General features: G+C 47.1%; 1 long non-coding RNA gene across 1 annotated transcript in view; it reads left to right on the top strand.

Annotated features, from left to right (window-relative positions):
* The first annotated feature begins 4,624 nt into the window (after positions 1 to 4,624).
* The window catches only part of LOC147030583 (uncharacterized), a 104,909-nt gene continuing 92,003 nt past the window's right edge, over positions 4,625 to 17,530 (top strand). Inside the window, exons 1-2 of the long non-coding RNA XR_015056449.1 lie at positions 4,625 to 4,773; positions 11,925 to 12,040. This is a non-coding gene — a long non-coding RNA (uncharacterized LOC147030583). The remainder of the gene's footprint in view (positions 4,774 to 11,924; positions 12,041 to 17,530) is intronic.

Genomic DNA, 17,530 nt, shown 5'->3' with positions numbered 1-17,530 from the left:
ACTACTGACCAGTATTAAAAATGTGAAAAGGTACTTGAATTCAGATACTATCTCAAAAGATGGTTTATTGGTTCTCTGATATTATGACCCCTTCCAAACTTCCCGTGAACCCATCTTGCAAGATCAACTTAAGCAAGTAATGCAGCGCCACTTCTTCGACTTGACATGGATAAGTCCATCAACCATGTAACTACCAGTTGACACCACTGTGCTCTTCAAAAAAATCAATCCGTGTGCTATTCCTCAATCGTCTGATGATCCTTCTGATACAATTGGAGTGACTTTAGCAACGGATATCCTAAAGCATGAGCGTCAACTGATCATGGTCTTGCGCGAGTGCATTATTTCCGACACTCATTCCTCTCTCATTTATGATGAACGCCATGACACCCTGCATGACAGTCTGCTTGGATTCATCTTGAACTTCAATCTATGGAGGGGCCACCAGCTGTCATCCGGACTGATCAAGCCTCCGCATTCAAGTCTCTCACTAATGACAAGCTCCTACAAGATCACCGCATCTCCATTGAGCTTGGTCACGCCAAAAATCCCAACAAAAACCCTGTTGCCAAGAAAGTCATTCATGCAGTAGAAGCTGAATTACTACACCAAGACCCAATGGGAGGTCAAGTTTCTCCACGTCAGCTTTCCACAACTACTGCCCGATTTTAAACTCTTGCATCAGATCTCGCATATGTCTGCATGGGAAATGTGGACAAAACGTGACCAGTTCACTAACCACCAGATTTCAATCTTGGATCAGAACCTTATCCGAGAGCAGCATGCCCAATGTTCCAGGAACCATAATTATAGCGAGAAGTCCAAGTCCTCATCAGCAAAACATTCTGCTACTCCGACAGTTCATGTTGGAGACCTGGTGTACTTGCACTTGGATGGATTCAAGTCTAGAGCATGTGATCGTTATCTGGTTTGTCTGTGGATGGTAACTTGTGCGACATCCGCAAATTTGCTGGCGTTCAACTCCGATGCTCATCATCTCGTGTACTACAATCTGAATGTTTCATGGTACCCACGTGGACTACACCTACCAATCCCACATCCGCACAGAGGTTCCTGTGATGATTCTCTCTGCGATGGTGACTCAGAGGGTCATCTATTGCTCCCCCGATCCACCTCGCATACCTCCCATTTTCTCAACTCCAGCTGAACATGTTCTGCCTCCAAGTCCTGCTCCTGCGGTTTAACCCTCTATGCTTGATCATCCCTGTGATTCCCAGGTTCATTGCCATGGTGTTGACAGCACGGCAACCGTGTCACCTCCTATTAGGAGGTCAGGACGTCTACGTTCATGCCCCAAACACTTGGATGACTACGTTCTTGATGGATTGATGGATGAGTGGTTGCGTATGTGTCAATGGGGAAGATTAATCCCCACGTGCCTGAGGATCGTCTTTCCAGTGATGGCATCTTTTCTCTTAACCTGGCATCGTCGGTCTATTACCTTCAAGCACATAGACAAATACTGTTCTGGTTTTCAGTTGTTTTTTTGTGATGTCCCAGCAATGCAGTATTATTCAGTGGTTTAACTGAATTTTGCTGGTGTTTATTCCCAATAATTTACATTTCTTCTACATCTTGATTTATCACACGTGCATGCTAACTTGGACTAGGTAATGAGAAATATTAGTTAGCAAAGTGAAGTTTTTGTTTTTCAGGAAAGAAAGGGACCATGCCAGTATTGGTGGTGGTTTTATTGCTAAGGACGTGACTCCATCTGCCACTGTCCCGCACATGCTCTGTTGTGCTTTTATTGCATAATGTTCTTCCTCTTTGCTCTTTCATTGCCATGAGCTCGGTGTGTTTTGTGTGAGCTACCAATGAAGCTCGATCTGTTCACAGAAACAGCGTGTTGTGTGTGATCCAATGAATTGAGAACACGAAAGGTCTATCTTAGCTAACTGGTGCAAGTTCTTCGGTCAGAGGGTTGTAACGGATTGGAACAATCTCCCTGATAGTGTGGTTGAAGCAAAATCGATTCAATCCTTTAAGGCCAAACTTGACATTCATTGGTGAATCAAAAGTTCCTGAGCAACAGTCCTTAACGCATTCACCAATGGTATGGAAAGTATTACCAGATATTGTAGAGAAGACCGGGATGATTACAGAAAGATTTCATCTTTCCCGTGTACTGATGATAATGACTATGATGTACGTTAGTATATGACACCACTTAAAATATACCCTGTCGCCATTATAATATATGACACAGCACTGCAAACCAAGTTCCCATTTAATTGACCTATTTTACTACTCGGTTAATCGCAAGAAAGGCTTGTTGAAGGACGATGAGACGATATGGGGTAAACAAAAGAAATGGGATGTAAGACGTTTTGCATGTCAGTGTAAGTCACATTTTGCTCCATTCACACTTACCTGTAATCAGTATCAAAGGATCATCCTTACTGTAATTCATGGACCGGTGTTTGTTTGTCGCGGTACTCCTTCTTAAGTTCTGGGCCAATTACATCCAGACTTGCGACAGAGGATCAGCATGACCCCAGTTAATGCATGGAGGTGTTTTTATCTTTGCCGGTGGTCTTGGGAGAGTGAGAGGAGGGATGCAAATTCTCCATGTAAATGTGTATCGTGTAGCGCTGTCTCCAGGTGGGGGAGAGGGTATTACAAGTCCCCACCATTTACAGTACACTATTCCAGTCCCCACGTTTTCCAGTGCTAAGGTGTTTTGAATTATAAGCAGTAGGTATGTTTTTGATTCATGCATGTTACCCGGGTGTTTTTTTTTTTTTTTTGCATATGCAAAGCTGTCAGTTACCTATACACTGCCCAAATAAAGGTATGCTTCAGAAGAATGTGTTGCATGCTTGGAACAAAATCGCCCATAGGGGCGGTTACTCTGCTTGGATACGTAATGGGTGGATGCAACTTTGGTTACTTACGGTTAGCGACGGCTGCCACCATTTTAGCACGGTGAAACAACACCTTCGCATCGAGTTGAACGGCCTTGCTTTTTGTGATTCTGTTCGTAATTGTTGTCGAGTAGCCTGCCTCCACCCAAATCATCATCAGGTCAGTCCAGTCTCTTGATTGCCACTGGTAACATGTAACCCAGTACTACCTACCGCGTGGTTAGGTAGTCAGCAACGAAACCGAGTAACCTCACTGGCTTGCCAGTGCCAATGGGGAGGGCGACTGTGACACCTTGCAGGATTAAAAACAATACCTGTTGAAGCGTGGATGAGTTCCCTTAGGGAGCCCATGGCCATCCAGTAAGGAGATGGTGCCTCTGACAAAACACCCATCCGGTTGGACCGATTTTTACCCTGCGATCGCGAAGAAAAAAGTGGGGTTAAGTGATCAGTAGCTTACGTCACACGTGTCTGCATTTTGTTACGGGTGTACATCAAAAACTGTTTGGTGGAGGAAATTGAAACTTTACCACACTGGAATGGCTTCAGAACAATAATGTGAAAGTCCTTCAATGGCCCAGCCTTGAATCCCATTGAGAACCTGTGGAAAGACTTGAAGATTGCTGTTCACCGACACTCCCAATCCAACTTGACGGAGTTTGAGCAAATATGCAAGAAAGAATGGGAGAAAATCCCCAAATCCAAATGTGCAAAGCTGATACAGATGTACTTAAGAAGACTCGAAGCTATAATCGCTACCAAAGGCACTTCAACAAAGTATTGACTTGGAGGGTTGAATAGTTATCGATGCAAGACATTTCAGCTTTTCATTTTTAATTAGTTTGTAAAAATTTCTAAAAACTTGTTTTCACTTTCTCATTATGGGGTATTTTGTGTAGATCGGTGACAATTTTTTGAATTTAATCCATTTTAAATTCAGGCTGTAACACAATAAAATGTGGCAAAAGTTGAGGGGTGTGAATACTTTTTGAAGGCGCTGTAACTGGCAGGATTTCAGAATTAAACTTTTTACATGAGGTCAGGCATGTTGTCAGTTATCCAAAACCGTATATAAATCATATAATTGAGATGTGGGAACGAAATCTATTTTCTGAGCGTAATTTGTCATCTTATATTGCAGTCTATATGCAGTTCTTTAATTTAAGACCTGGCCCCGATGAGGACTCATAGTCTGTGTTTGGAGTCTTCAACATTAACAAAAATCATCCAGAAGTAAATGGTAGTCCTGTTAAAGCTTCCGATCATCATTCCATCGATAGGCTTGATAGATGTCACAACTACTTTAACATCATTTATTGTGTTGTGTGTATGCTTATTGGGTAGTCAGGGTAACATTTGGTGAGAGGAAGACCAATGTTTGTCCAAGCTGCTCTTAAGTATTTGAAGTGATGGAGCAGTTACCACTACACTGAATAAGGCTATTCCATTTCTCAGTTACTCTTTAACTGAAACAGTTATTTTGTAGAGCTGTACAACTCCTCTCCTTCAACAACTTCAGAGTATGTCCTCTCATTGCACGATATATCACCGGAATAAAGAAGTGCTCGGGATCTGTGGCTACTAAGCCTTTGATGATCTTATACACTTCAATCAAATATCCTCGTTGTCTGTAGTGGAGGGAGTCTTTCCTGATATGTGAGTTGTCCAAGTTCTGGTACATTGTCGTTCCCCATCGCACCCTCTCTATCTTATCAGCATCTACTTTAAGTCTTGGATGCCAAATTACATTCCCATATTCTAGGAGAGGACGGTCTACAGAGTTAGAGGAGTGGGAAGGTTTCCTTGATGAAGCTGGAAAAACTCCTCCTGAAGACCCAACATCTGATTGGCCTTGTTGACAGATGCAGCTACATGTCTATGAAAGGTGAGCTTATTGTTTATAACATCACCAATGACCTTTTCTTCCTGTGTAACTTGTCGTTCTTCACCCTTGAGGTAATATGTTACATTCCAGTTTCCTTTGCCATCGTGCATGACCTTACATTTGGCTGGATTGAATGAAAGTTGTCAAGTAACGACCCATCTTACAGCTGTGTCAAGGTCCTCCTGCAAATATCTTGAGTGTGCTGGGGTTGTGATATCCCCATGAATCTTTGTAGCATCAGCTTACATCTGGATGGAGTTCTGCATCTCAGTTGGCAAGTCATTGACTTAGAACACAAAGAGCTGGGGACCGAGAACACTTCCCTGTGGGACTCCTCAGCCAAGGCTAATTTAGTCAGATTGAACACCGTTGAGAGTGATACGTTGGGTTTTACCTGCAAGGAAAGCCTAAATCCATTTCAGAAGTTTGTCATTGATGCCATAAGTTTGGATTTTCTAAGAAGGTGCCGATGTGGGATGATATTGAATGCTTTGCTAACATCCAGATAGAAGAAGACATCGATTGGCTTCCCAGAACTGATCATCCTAGTCCATTCCTCAAAGTTGGCACATCAGCTGTGAGGAACATGAACGACCAGATATAAACCATGCTGCTCCTCATGGAGGAGGTTATTACTGATGACATGATGCAGCACTGCATCCCCCACAAATGGATTCCATGGTTTTACCAATTACAGATGTTAGGCAAATTAGTCTGTAGTTCTGTGGCAGTCGGCGATTTCCCATCTTCAAGATCGGAATTACATTGGCCTTTTTTCCAGTCATCTGGAAGTATTCCCTCATCCAACAACTTCTTGAAGATGATTGCCAGTGGAGTACATATGATGTTAGCTAACTCCTTCAGGACCCAAAGATGAAATCCATCTACTCCTGCTGATTTGCAGCCACTTAACAGCTGGAGATGCCCACGAAAATCAGAGCTGTCCACCAGGTTTGTCAGAATATGGTACAATACGGACGGGTACAAAATGGCTGGAGTATGCCTGGTGTTGACTTAATGGCAAGAGTGGTGGGATTGGGATCCGAGGGTCCTGAGTTCAAGTTCTGCTTGGCTGTTGAATTAATACCAGGTGGGGTTGACTCAGCCTGTCATCCTTCTGGGGTTGGCAAAATGAGTACGAGCTTGCTGATTTCCTGTGTCAGAGTGGCGACCCGTCCCGGATTGTGCCCAATAGCCCAGGAGACTGTTTAGGCAGAGTATGTGCTCTGCACAGAGTATGGTCCCAATGGATGGAATGGATGTTTCTCTTTCACCATCATTGAATGTTCATGTTTTCTGGGTGCACTCTATTGAACTGCCAATTAGACATAGGCACACCACTGAAGTCTTCATTAGTTCAATTATTTGTAATATATATATATATATATATATATATATATATATATATATATATATATATATATATATATATATATTTAATTGAACTTCAAATGTCATTCAATTGTGTAGAAAATCTTAGTATTATGATAAACATTGTAATGAGGTAAAATTGGTTGTGATTGGACTCAAAGTGTCCTAATAAGCATCTAGCAGAGGTTTAGATCGTCAATCCCAAGTCATGGCCATGCATTGTGTATGCTGATGTGCATTGCTACTTCGTAGAAAGCCACAGTGAGTCATGTTAGTGATATCAGAGCTCCTGAAATAATTTCCTTCTGCTAATACAATATCAGACAGATCACCGCCATGAGGTGGTGACCTGGTAGTGATCCGGCCTTGAGCTTTTGAGGATCCGCTCCATCAACCATGCTGTCCAAGCTCATCGACTCAGAAGCGGAATTAGGGTGTCACCTCAAATTCTGGTGTGGTGGTGAACACGAGACTGGTGGTGTATTTGTATTTGGCTGCTCTGCAACTCACAGGCGTTGAAGGACAAGACTAAACACACAAAGTTTTGTGAGAGATGAGGCTTCTTGCTGAATGCACAGACATGGCTGTGCATTCACCCTGAATCTTTGGTTTGTTGGTGCTTCTCCCTATCTGAGGCAATTTCCATGAAGATCATTTGCAGCAAAAAGGGTAAATTGAGAGAAATCTCGCTCAGACTTATTCAAATGAATGCTGGAGGCGAGGCCTCTACATAAGAGGGTGAAGCCTTCAGTCAACATGTCCACCGAAAATGCTCTCCTCAATGCTGCTAAAGTCACTGGTACTGCAAGTGCTGGCACGCACCACAGGATTCTAAGAGCTGGTCATAGTATGAACAAACGAACCAAAGGTGCAAGCGGATATGGAAGAAGTAGCAGCAAACCCCACAATCAAATGCATGTAGATACTTTTTCTAACGACACAAAAAAAGCATTAATGGAAACTGTACAATATCCCAACATCATGGCCCAGGTGGTAAAATGTGATACATGTAGTCAATGGACATGCATTAAATGCACTGGAAGCAGGAGTGGCTGGGGGGGGGGTGGGAGGGTGGATTCATGTTATCTTTATGATTATTAATACCACAGGATATACCCACCCAACAGGTGATCTTGTGCTGAGCATGCAACATGTTCTTCTGACAGATCCCTTTATTTGGGCAGTGTATAGGCAACAGACCGCTGCCTCAATTGCTCCCGAAAATTAAATTAACCCAAGTTATGTATATGAAGAAAAAACATGCATCCTGCTTTTGTGCATATATAATCCATTGTGGTGATATAATTCGGATAATTACCTCCACCACTGAAACACCCACAGGCTGGGTGTGTTACGAGGACAAATTGATTAGATTTTGGTGCAGATCCAGATCCAGATACTATAATTTTTGAAGTGACCATTGAGCGACCATGACCATTTAAGTGACCATTCTTCACCATTGAGCGATTTATGGCTAAAAACAATACATAGCATATCTCAAAAAGTTGTGAACGGATTCGGATGAAACTCGGTAGACAAGTTGGGTGTGTGACAAGGACGAATTGATTCAATCTTGGTGAAGATCCGGATCCAGATACGAGGATTAAAAAAGAAAAAAATTTCAAGTGATTCCCCACCATTGAAGGATGCGGCCAAAAGTGATATATAGCATGATATTTCAAAACGTCGTGGACGAGTTATGACAAAACTTGGTGGATGAGTTGGCTAGGTGACAATAACAAGCTGATTAGATTTTGGTTGCGGTCTGGATGCAGATCCAGCCTATCAGTGGGATACAAAATGTAAACTCCTTAGCCTGGCAGAGGTATGTGCTCTACCCAGTGCCGTTCTCGTTTGTACATGTGACAGAGCAGGGAGATTGGCCGGAAGCTCTTGGTGTTGGGGGGATCTTTTACAGGCTTCAGAATGGCCACTACTTTTGCACGTCTTCGCAGCTTTTGGATCTTATTGGAAGTCAAGCAGCTGTTGAACATGTCTCATAACCACAGGAGAGTACTGGTCCTAGGTGCTTGACTTGTTCACAGAGGATGTCAGCATGTCCGGCAGCTTTGTTGCGGGTCTTTGATGCCAAGTCGGAGTTCACTCATAGTGAAAGGTGTGGTGAAGTTAAGAGTCCTCCTGGACAAAATTATCAGGCCTTGGAAGTTTAATTCTACTCGGGCGATCGCCTGGGTTTCCTTGGTTGTTCATGAGGAACTGGTGAGCAGCCTGGTCTGTTGTGATCTAAAATCGATGCTGTGCTTTCATGAAGACATTTCCCAGCATATTTATGGTTTTCCAGGTGTTTCTGCTGCGATGGCTCATATTTGGAGGAGTCAATCATCACTTGCCACTTATTTCGCTGCTTCTCTGATATGGCATTGATTAGTCGCTCTCTGGATTCCAGGGTATTATTGCCAAAGAGATTAGTCTGGAAGCAGCTGGTGTAGTCCTTGTAGAGTTCCTCAGCATTCTGTGACAGTCCCGGTATGTAATTCATACGACAGCCTTTCGGGATATTGGTCCGAGAGAACCTTTTCATCGTATCCACAAAAATATCAGTTCGTGGGGGAAGCTGGTAGGTCTTTGATCGCAGCATCCAGGTCTACTGAGAATTTCTCCCAGTTCACCTTTTCCAGGTGAAATGTCGACGGAAGGGAACCGCATAAGGGGCAGCCATTGCCTGGAGTTTTATTTCAATAGGTCAGTGCTGGGAGTTTGGAATTTTGGCCAGGACAATTTTCTCACATTGGTTAAGCAATGCAATTTAATGTAAACACCAGGTTTGGGTTACAGCCACGTCTCCATCTGCTGCTGTTGAAGGAACTTGGTAGCTTTGCATCGTGGACGTGGGACATCTGTCTTGCAGCTGACCAGCTTTCAACAAATTCCCCATCATTGCCGATCACCACATCAACAGAATTATCAGTAAAACCATCTGGGAACGAGAACTCCTTTTTAGGTGGCTTGTCGACTGCACTTGGGATCTTTAGAGTCTTGAGTTCAAATCTTGCTCAACTGTTGAATTAATACCAGGTGGGGTTGACTCAGCTTGTCATCCTTCCGAGGTCAGCAAAATGAGTGCCAGCTTGCTGGGATGAATGAACCATTCGAGTATCCTGTGTCGGAGTGGCGACCCGTCTAGGACTGTGCCTCATAGCCCAGGAGACTGCTTTGGCAGCATCGACGCTCTGCACAGAGTATGATGGTCCCAATGGACAGACCGTGTTTATGGAGATCCCAATAAGCTGGATGTGAATGACTTCAATGTTACCAATTTCTAACATTGGAGGACTTGTCAAGAGAAACTCCACTGTGAACAAAAACAGCCCTGCCACGTTTACCATGTGATCTCTCTGTCACAAGTGTCATACTTGGGATCCTTAGACGGATCATAGAAGCTCCCCAATGTGGCTCTTGAAGGCAAAGAATGACACGTTTATTTTTCATGCAAATATCTGCCAGAAAATATTGTTTGGCTGCTGAAAGACCTTGCATGTTAGCTGAGATTAGCAACAATGCTGGACCTGCAAAGGACCCTAATTTGTGATATTGTAGCTCGCCAACATCTTTGTCTGGATTGGACTGCAGATTCATGTTTAGCACTCTCGAGCACTGATCAAAAACATACTATTTGATAGGTAGGTGTAATGTGGTAAAAGGATTCACAGGCAAAAGCCTGATAGAGCACGATGTGAACGCTCCTTCTCGTGGTCCCCCTTTGCTCAGTTAAGCATATTGTATTGCATGTAAATAGATATGCATTGTTAATGTGTTAGAAAGGAGTCCATATATGTTATTTTTACTTCACACACTCAATCGGGCGAGAGGAAAGAACTCCACGACCCCTACCATGAAAACGTTGGGGGGCCGGAGAGGAGAGGGGGAAAAGACACTTTAAAAGGGAGTGCAAATGAGATGTCTTCATCTTGGGCTCGTCATGGGATCGTGTCTTGGATTCAAGAGTTGAAGTGTGAGCCAAAGTCCTCGAGAAGGAGAGAGAAGACACCATCCTCTTCGTCCTTGCTCTCGTTACCATCTCGCTCTCGTGAACATCTTACTCTTGTCAGCGTCTTTGGTCTTGGTGCTATAATCTAATGGTTCGGAGTCTGCGCTGCGCTTATCTTCTGGTCCGTGGTGTGACACGGCGGTTTGGAGGCATGCAGAGTGGAGCCAGCGACAGGTCGAGACGGACCACAAGTAGACATGTCAGAGTCATTGGGGTGTCATCTCCGACAAGTGAACGCAAGGTGTCCCGCAGCACGACAGGTCCCCATCTTCTTTTCTCTTTCTCTCATTTCATTGCCCGATGTATGATTGGCGCCACGTTTGTAAAGTGTTAAGTTGACTACATAAGGAACCCGAGGGCAGGAATAGTCGTGTCAGGAATAAGTGGGAATGTTAACTGCCTTGTAAATACATGCTCTTTGAATTACCCCTGTAAATACGTGCCTGTTTAATAATGCTTAAATTCATTTTGTGTTCTGACGACTCATGTCTATCCTGCTGGCAGAGTATGGCAACTTATGATTGGTTGATCAATAAATTATTGGGCTCTCGAGATAAGAGTGCACCATGTAACTTGGTTACGCTCGGCCAATCGGTTAAGATCTGTTACGTGACTGCCGGCCCGACTCCCCATTCGTCTCGCTAACTTTGTTAGTAATGGTAATACAGATTTGGACCTGAAGCCGGTTCGAGGTTTGCTCGACGAAAATCGACTATGGTCTTCAAAGACTCAGTTATTCAGATGGCGGATGTACCAAAACAATATATTTGAGAGACCAAAGGAGGATGGCAAAATACATCCTCAAATAAATAAGATTCATGCATTTAAATGATTAGATAATCACGACCTTTGTGAAGATCACAAGATCATTCTGTTAAACAACTGAGTGTGCACGAGTTCAGACATTGCCAGATAAGGGAATGGTTCAAATGAAGGAACCAGACTCGGTGGTGGCATAATGGTTAGAGCATCCACTCTGAGTCTGGGTGGTCGGCGGTTCGAACCCTGGTTGAGTCATATTAGTGGGGCAACTTGGCATAACAATTGTGCATTTTGTGAAGAAAGCACCAAATTTGGCACACTAGTAGCCTAACATATTATGAACAGATTTGGATATTGGGCCATCTCAAATTCAGCCGCTGATGGCTGTGGTAGCCATTTTCCACTGCCATCAGAAATTTTGAGATGGCCCAATATCCAAATCTGTTCATAATATGATAGGCTACTAGTGTGCCAAATTTGGTGCTTTCTTCACAAAATGCACAATTGTTATGCTATATTTAGCTAAGTTGCCCCACTATATACTCATATCAAAGACTTAAAACATGGTAGGTGCTACTTCCATGCTTGACGCTCGTCATTTAAAAAGCCAGAGCACAGACAAACGACCCTGAGAAGGAAATGGCAAACCACCCAGTATAACCTTTGCCAGGAAACAGCTTGAGTATCACCAATGCTTGGTAAAGAGTATGGTACATCAAATGAAGGTGGAACTGTTGAATGTTTCACGATGAGAAGTTGTATCTATACTAATAAGTGTGTGTGTGTGTGTGTGTGTGTGTGTGTGTGTGTGTGTGTGTGTGTGTGTGTGTGTGTGTGTGTGTGTCTCCTCCATAACTCCAAAACCGTAAAACGTATCAGCCTGAAACTTTGCTTGTATACTAAAAAAACACTCCAAGGAAGTGCAAGAGTGAAAATTGGGTGTTTGGGTTCATTAAAACACCTCTTTTGAAGATAATTAACAACCTTATTTAATCATATCCTTCATCAGGTGATCCTCAGCCACCTCGCTCTCTGGGGTCTTAAGGCATTTCCTGGGTAACCTCGCTGGGGTCTGAGTTCGTGTCCTGATCGGGATGTGCAGTTGACAGTTACTACAAGGTAGAGGTAAGAAAACAGCACACACGGACGTGGTACATATGGGTAGATTTGGATCTGTGGACATGCCATGCCTGTTACGGGTGCCGTGGTGGCAAAGTTTCATCCCGTATCTTATGGAGGTTTTTTTTCCAGGTTTTCCTTTGTCCTCACGCCTGTTTCTAAAGCATTTGGTTCTCGGATTTGTATGTTTCTCTTTGTGAGTTTCAAAGCAAAATATATTTGATAACATCAGATTTCCAAGCTGTTTGCAGTGTTGATAGGTTTTCCAAATTACCGAGCCAATTTTTATTCCACCTGTAACATGCAGCTGTTTATAAAGAATAATGTTTGTGATGATGTCCTTGAAATGTCGATATCAATGAAACGTTGTTTTTTGGTGAAAGCTACTCAAGGTTTCTGGGTTGTATCAGTCCATACTGGAGTCAGTAATCAAACCGACTCCCGAAAAATTGCCAATATCGGCAAAGTTCGTGTGCGTGTGTGTATGTGTGTGTGTGTGTCGTTGGTTGGTATCTACATATGTGGAATGGAGTCCTCCCAGGGTAGGCTCAAAGCATCTACCTTCGTTTCAGTAAGGGGTCACGATTCATGGACCAAGCTGTGAAGTTTTGTGCCGAGGGCTCTCTTCAGGATCGTTGCTGAGCCCTGGACAGCTTCCAAATGTAGTTCTTTGTTATAATGTTCCCAGGGATGGTTTTTAGCCCACCTGTAAAGTAGTTCTGGGGAGCTTATGGAATGGTGCGTCATCCATCCGTCCGTCCACAAATACTTGCAACTTCTCAGAAACTACACATACGATTTTCAATGAAATTTGACAACCTTCATCACTCGTTATGGCCTAAAAAAACGGGGTCTGAAGAGGTCTACAGAGGGAGTTTACAGGGGGAGTGGGGGGGGGGGTGGAGAGTGGGTTGCCTCCCCAAAGAGTTATTTGCTTTCTCAAACGATGCACACAATTGCAATGAAACTTCACCACAACCTTCATCACCCATGACGTACCAAAGTTTGTTCATGACATTAGAAAAATCTGCTTGAAGGGGATTTAAGGGGGGGGTTGCCCCCCAAAATATGAATTTGCTTTCTTCTCCAAAACAACACTTGCAATTCCGATGAAACTTGACCACCATCTTCCCCACCCATGATGTACTAAAGTTTGTTCACGACATTAGAAAATTGGCATCTATGAGGGTCTATGGGGAGAGGGGGTTTGCTCCCCAAAATATGAATTTGCTTTCTTCTTTGAAGCCACACACACAATTTCGATGAAACTTGACCACAACCTTTATCACCCGTGATGCACCAAGGTTTGTTCATTGCATTAAAAAAAATCTTGAGGTATTTACTTTCTTCTCCGTGATATATTTTGTGGTCATCCATGCCTACTTGTGATTGCCTGGTTATCTTATCCAGCCACTACCAGGTGTGCACCCAAGGGTATTGCCACGATGTTTAATATCTCTGTGACGTTCTTTAATCATCATTCCTGTAGGTCTAGCTATCGCTGGTCCAACTTTAGCAATTTCAGCTTCCAGGATCTTCTCACTTCATTCTTGAGGTCTTGGTGTTTGGTTATTTCCTTGATTTCTGCATCGTTGAATCCAAAATCACTGCAAGTAACACCTCAATCAGCAATACCTTCTCTTTTTTGCACCAAAGTATGATATGTGGTCATAACGCTTTGTTTTTGATGTTCACGCTCGATGTGATCATTGGTTCGTACGTGAGCGGTAGGTACTTCCATGTTTTCAGTGATTGCTTTTGGTTTGTGTTCCCACAAATTTTCTGGAACTGGGACATCAAAGTTTTTGCAAATGTGACAGCGGATTACTTTACAAACTCTGTTGTGTCATCGTGTGTACAGCTGTTCAGATGAGGTGTGTGTGTGTGTGTGTTTGGACATGAAGCATAACATATCTCTCTCTATATCTCTATATCTCTATATCTCTATCTCTATCTCTATCTCTATCTCTATCTCTATCTCTATCTCTATCTCTATCTCTCTCATCCCTCCCTCCCACGGTATGACAACGTTTGCTGAGGCACAGCTCTCCCCGCACCCCCTCTTCCCCCCTCTCTTTCCTTCTCCCCCCCTTCCCCCCTTCCTTCTCCCCCTTCCCCCCTTCCTTCTCCTCTACCTTCCCCTCTTCCCTCTACTCCCCCTCTTCCCTTCCCCCCTCTTCCCCCTCCCTCTTCCCTCTACTCCCCCTCTTCCCTTCCCCCCCTCTTTCTTTCTCCCACCCCTCAACTTTCTTCTCCCCCTCTTCCCCCCTCTTCCTTCTCCCCTCTTCCTTCTCCCCCATTACCCCCTCTTCCTTCTCCCCCTTTCCCCCCACTTCTTTCTCCCCTCTTCCTTCTCCCCTCTTCCTTCTCCCCCTTCCCCCCTCTTCCTTCTCCCCCTTCCCCTCTTCCTTCTCCCCCTTCCCCCTCTTCCTTCTCCCCCTTCCCCACTCTTCCTTCTCCCCCTACTTCTCTTCCTTCTCCCCCTACTTCCCCTCTTCCTTCTCCCCCTTCCCCTCTTCCTTCTCCCCCTTCCCCTCTTCCTTCTCCCCCTTCCCCCTCTTCCTTCTCCCCCTTCCCCTCTTCCTTCTCCCCCTTCCCCCTCTTCCTTCTCCCCCCTTCCCCCCTCTTCCTTCTCCCCCCTTTCCTCTTCCTTCTCCTTCCCCCTCTTCCTTCTCCCCTCTTCCTTCTCCCCCTTCCCCCTCTTCCTTCTCCCCCTTCCCCCCTCTTCCTTCTCCCCCCTACCCCTCTTCCTTCTCCCCCTTCCCCCTCTTCCCTCCTTCCTCTTCCTTCTCCCCCCTTCTTCTTTCTCCCCTCCCTTCTTCTCCCCTCTTCCTTCTCCCCCTTCCCCCTCTTCCTTCTCCCCTCTTCCCCCTCTTCCTTCTCCCCCTTCCCCCCTCTTCCTTCTCCCCCTTTCCCCCTCTTCCTTCTCCCCTCTTCCTTCTCCCTCTTCCTTCTCCCCTCTTCCTTCTCCCTCTTCCTTCCCCCTCTTCCTTCTCCCCTTCCTTCTCCCCTCTTCTTCCTTCTCCTCTTCCTTCCCTCCCCTCTTCCTTCTCCCCCTTCCCCCTCTTCCTTCTCCCCCTTCCCCCTCTTCCTTCTCCCCTTCCCCCTCTTCCTTCTCCCCCTTCCCTTCCCCCTTCCTTCTCCCCCTTCCCTCTTCCTTCTCCTTCCCCTTCCTTCTCCCCCTTCCCTTCTCCCCCCTTCCCCCCTCTTCCTTCTCCCCCCCTTCCCCCTCTTCCTTCTCCCCCCTTCCCCCTCTTCCTTCTCCCCCTTCCCCCCTCTTCCTTCTCCCCCTTCCCCCTCTTCCTTCTCCCCCCTTCCCCCTCTTCCTTCTCCCCCCTTCCTTCTCCCCCTTCCCCCTCTTCCTTCCCCCCCTCTTCCCCCTTCCCCCTCTTCCTTCTCCCCCCTTCCCCCTCTTCCTTCTCCCCCCTTCCCCTCTTCCTTCTCCCCCTTCCCCCTCTTCCTTCTCCCCCTTTCCCCCTCTTCCTTCTCCCCCTTCTCCTTCTCTTCCTCTTCCTTCTCCCCCCTTCCCCTCTTCCTTCTCCCCCCTTCCCCCTCTTCCTTCTCCCCCTTCCCCCCCTTCTCCTCTTCCCTCCCCCTCTTCCCTTCCCCTCTTCCCTTCTCCCCCTCCTTCTCCCCCCTCTTCCTTCTCCCCCCTTCCCCTCTTCCTTCTCCCCCTTCTTCCCCCCTCTCTTCCTTCTCCCCCCTTCCCCTCTCTTCCTTCTCCCCCTTCCCCCTCTTCCTTCTCCCCTCTTCCTTCTCCCCTCTTCCTTCTCCCCCCTTTCCCCCTCTTCCTTCTCCCCCTTCCCCCTCTTCCTTCTCCCCCTTCCCCCTCTTCCTTCTCCCCCCTTCCCCCCTCTTCCTTCTCCCCCTTCCCCCCTCTTCCTTCTCCCCCCTTCCCTCCCTCTTCCTTCTCCCCCTTCCCCCTCTTCCTTCTCCCCCTTCCCCCTCTTCCTTCTCCCCCTTCCCCCTCTTCCTTCTCCCCCTCTTCCTTCTCCCCCCCCTTCCTTCTCCCCCTCTTCCCCCTCTTCCTCCCCTCCTCTTCCTTCTCCCCCTTCCCCCTCTTCCTTCTCCCCTTCCCCCTCTTCCTTCTTCCTTCCCCCTCTTCCTTCTCCCCCCTTCCCCCTCTTCCTTCTCCCCCCCCTCTTCCCCCCTCTTCCTTCTCTCCCCCTTCCCCTCTTCCTTCTCCCCCTTCCCCCTCTTCCTTCTCCCCCTTCCCCCTCTTCCTTCTCCCCCTTCCCCCCCTCTTCTCCTCTTCCCTTCCCCCTCTTCCTTCTCCCCCCTTCCCCCCTCTTCCTTCTCCCCCTTCCCCCTCTTCCTTCTCCCCCTTCCCCCTCTTCCTTCTCCCCCCTTCCCCCTCTTCCTTCTCCCCCTTCCCCCCTCTTCCTTCTCCCCCTCTTCCCCCTTCCCCTCTTCCTTCTCCCCCTTCCCCCCTCTTCCTTCTCCCTCTTCTTCCCCCTCTTCCTTCTCCCTCTCCCCCTTCCCCTCTTCCTTCTCCCCCCTTCCCCCCTCTTCCTTCTCCCCTTCCCCCCTCTTCCTTCTCCCCCTTCCCCCTCTTCCTTCTCCCTTCCCCCTCTTCCTTCTCCCCCCTTCCCCTCTTCCTTCTCCCCCCCTTCCCCTCTTCCTTCTCCCCCTTCCCCCTCTTCCTTCTCCCCCTTCCCCCTCTTCCTTCTCCCCCTTCCCCCTCTTCCTTCTCCCCCCTTCCCCCTCTTCCTTCTCCCCCCCTTCCCCTCTTCCTTCTCCCCCCTTCCCCCTCTTCCTTCTCCCCCTTCCCCCTCTTCCTTCTCCCCCCTTCCCCCTCTTCCTTCTCCCCCCTTCCCCCCTCTTCCTTCTCCCCCTTCCCCCCTTCCTTCTCCTTCCCTCTTCCTTCTCCCCCCTTCCCCCTCTTCCTTCTCCCCCCTTCCCCCTCTTCCTTCTCCCCCCTTTCCCCCCTCTTCCTTCTCCCCCTTCCCCCTCTTCCTTCTCCCCCCCTTCCCCCTCTTCCTTCTCCCCCTTCCCCCCTCTTCCTTCTCCCCCCTTCCCCCTCTTCCTTCTCCCCCCTTCCCCCCTCTTCCTTCTCCCCCTTCCCCCTCTTCCTTCTCCCCCTTCCCCCCTCTTCCTTCTCCCCCTTCCTTCTCCCCTTCCCCTCTTCCTTCTCCCCCTTCCCCCTCTTCCTTCTCCCCCCCTTCCCTCTTCCTTCTCCCCCTTCCCCCTCTTCCTTCTCCCCCCCTTCCCCCCTCTTCCTTCTCCCCTCTTCCTTCTCCCCCTTCCTTCTCCCCCCTTCCTTCTCCCCTCTTCCCCCTCTTCCTTCTCCCCCCTTCCCCCTCTTCCTTCTCCCCCTTCCCCCTCTTCCTTCTCCCCCTTCCCCCTCTTCCTTCTCCCCCCTTCCCCCTCTTCCTTCTCCCCCCTTCCCCCCTCTTCCTTCTCCCCTTCCCCCCTCTTCCTTCTCCCCCTTCCCCTCTTCCTTCTCCCCCTTCCCCCTCTTCCTTCTCCCCCTTCCCCTCTTCCTTCTCCCCTTCC

Source organism: Eptatretus burgeri, chromosome 3 (genome assembly GCF_056783735.1).
Source record: "Eptatretus burgeri isolate ZD-2024b chromosome 3, Ebu_testis_v1, whole genome shotgun sequence".
In the NCBI taxonomy this organism is placed as follows: domain Eukaryota; kingdom Metazoa; phylum Chordata; class Myxini; order Myxiniformes; family Myxinidae; genus Eptatretus; species Eptatretus burgeri.
Note: the sequence above shows the minus strand (reverse complement) of the source record. Positions and strands in the feature narration are given on the sequence as shown.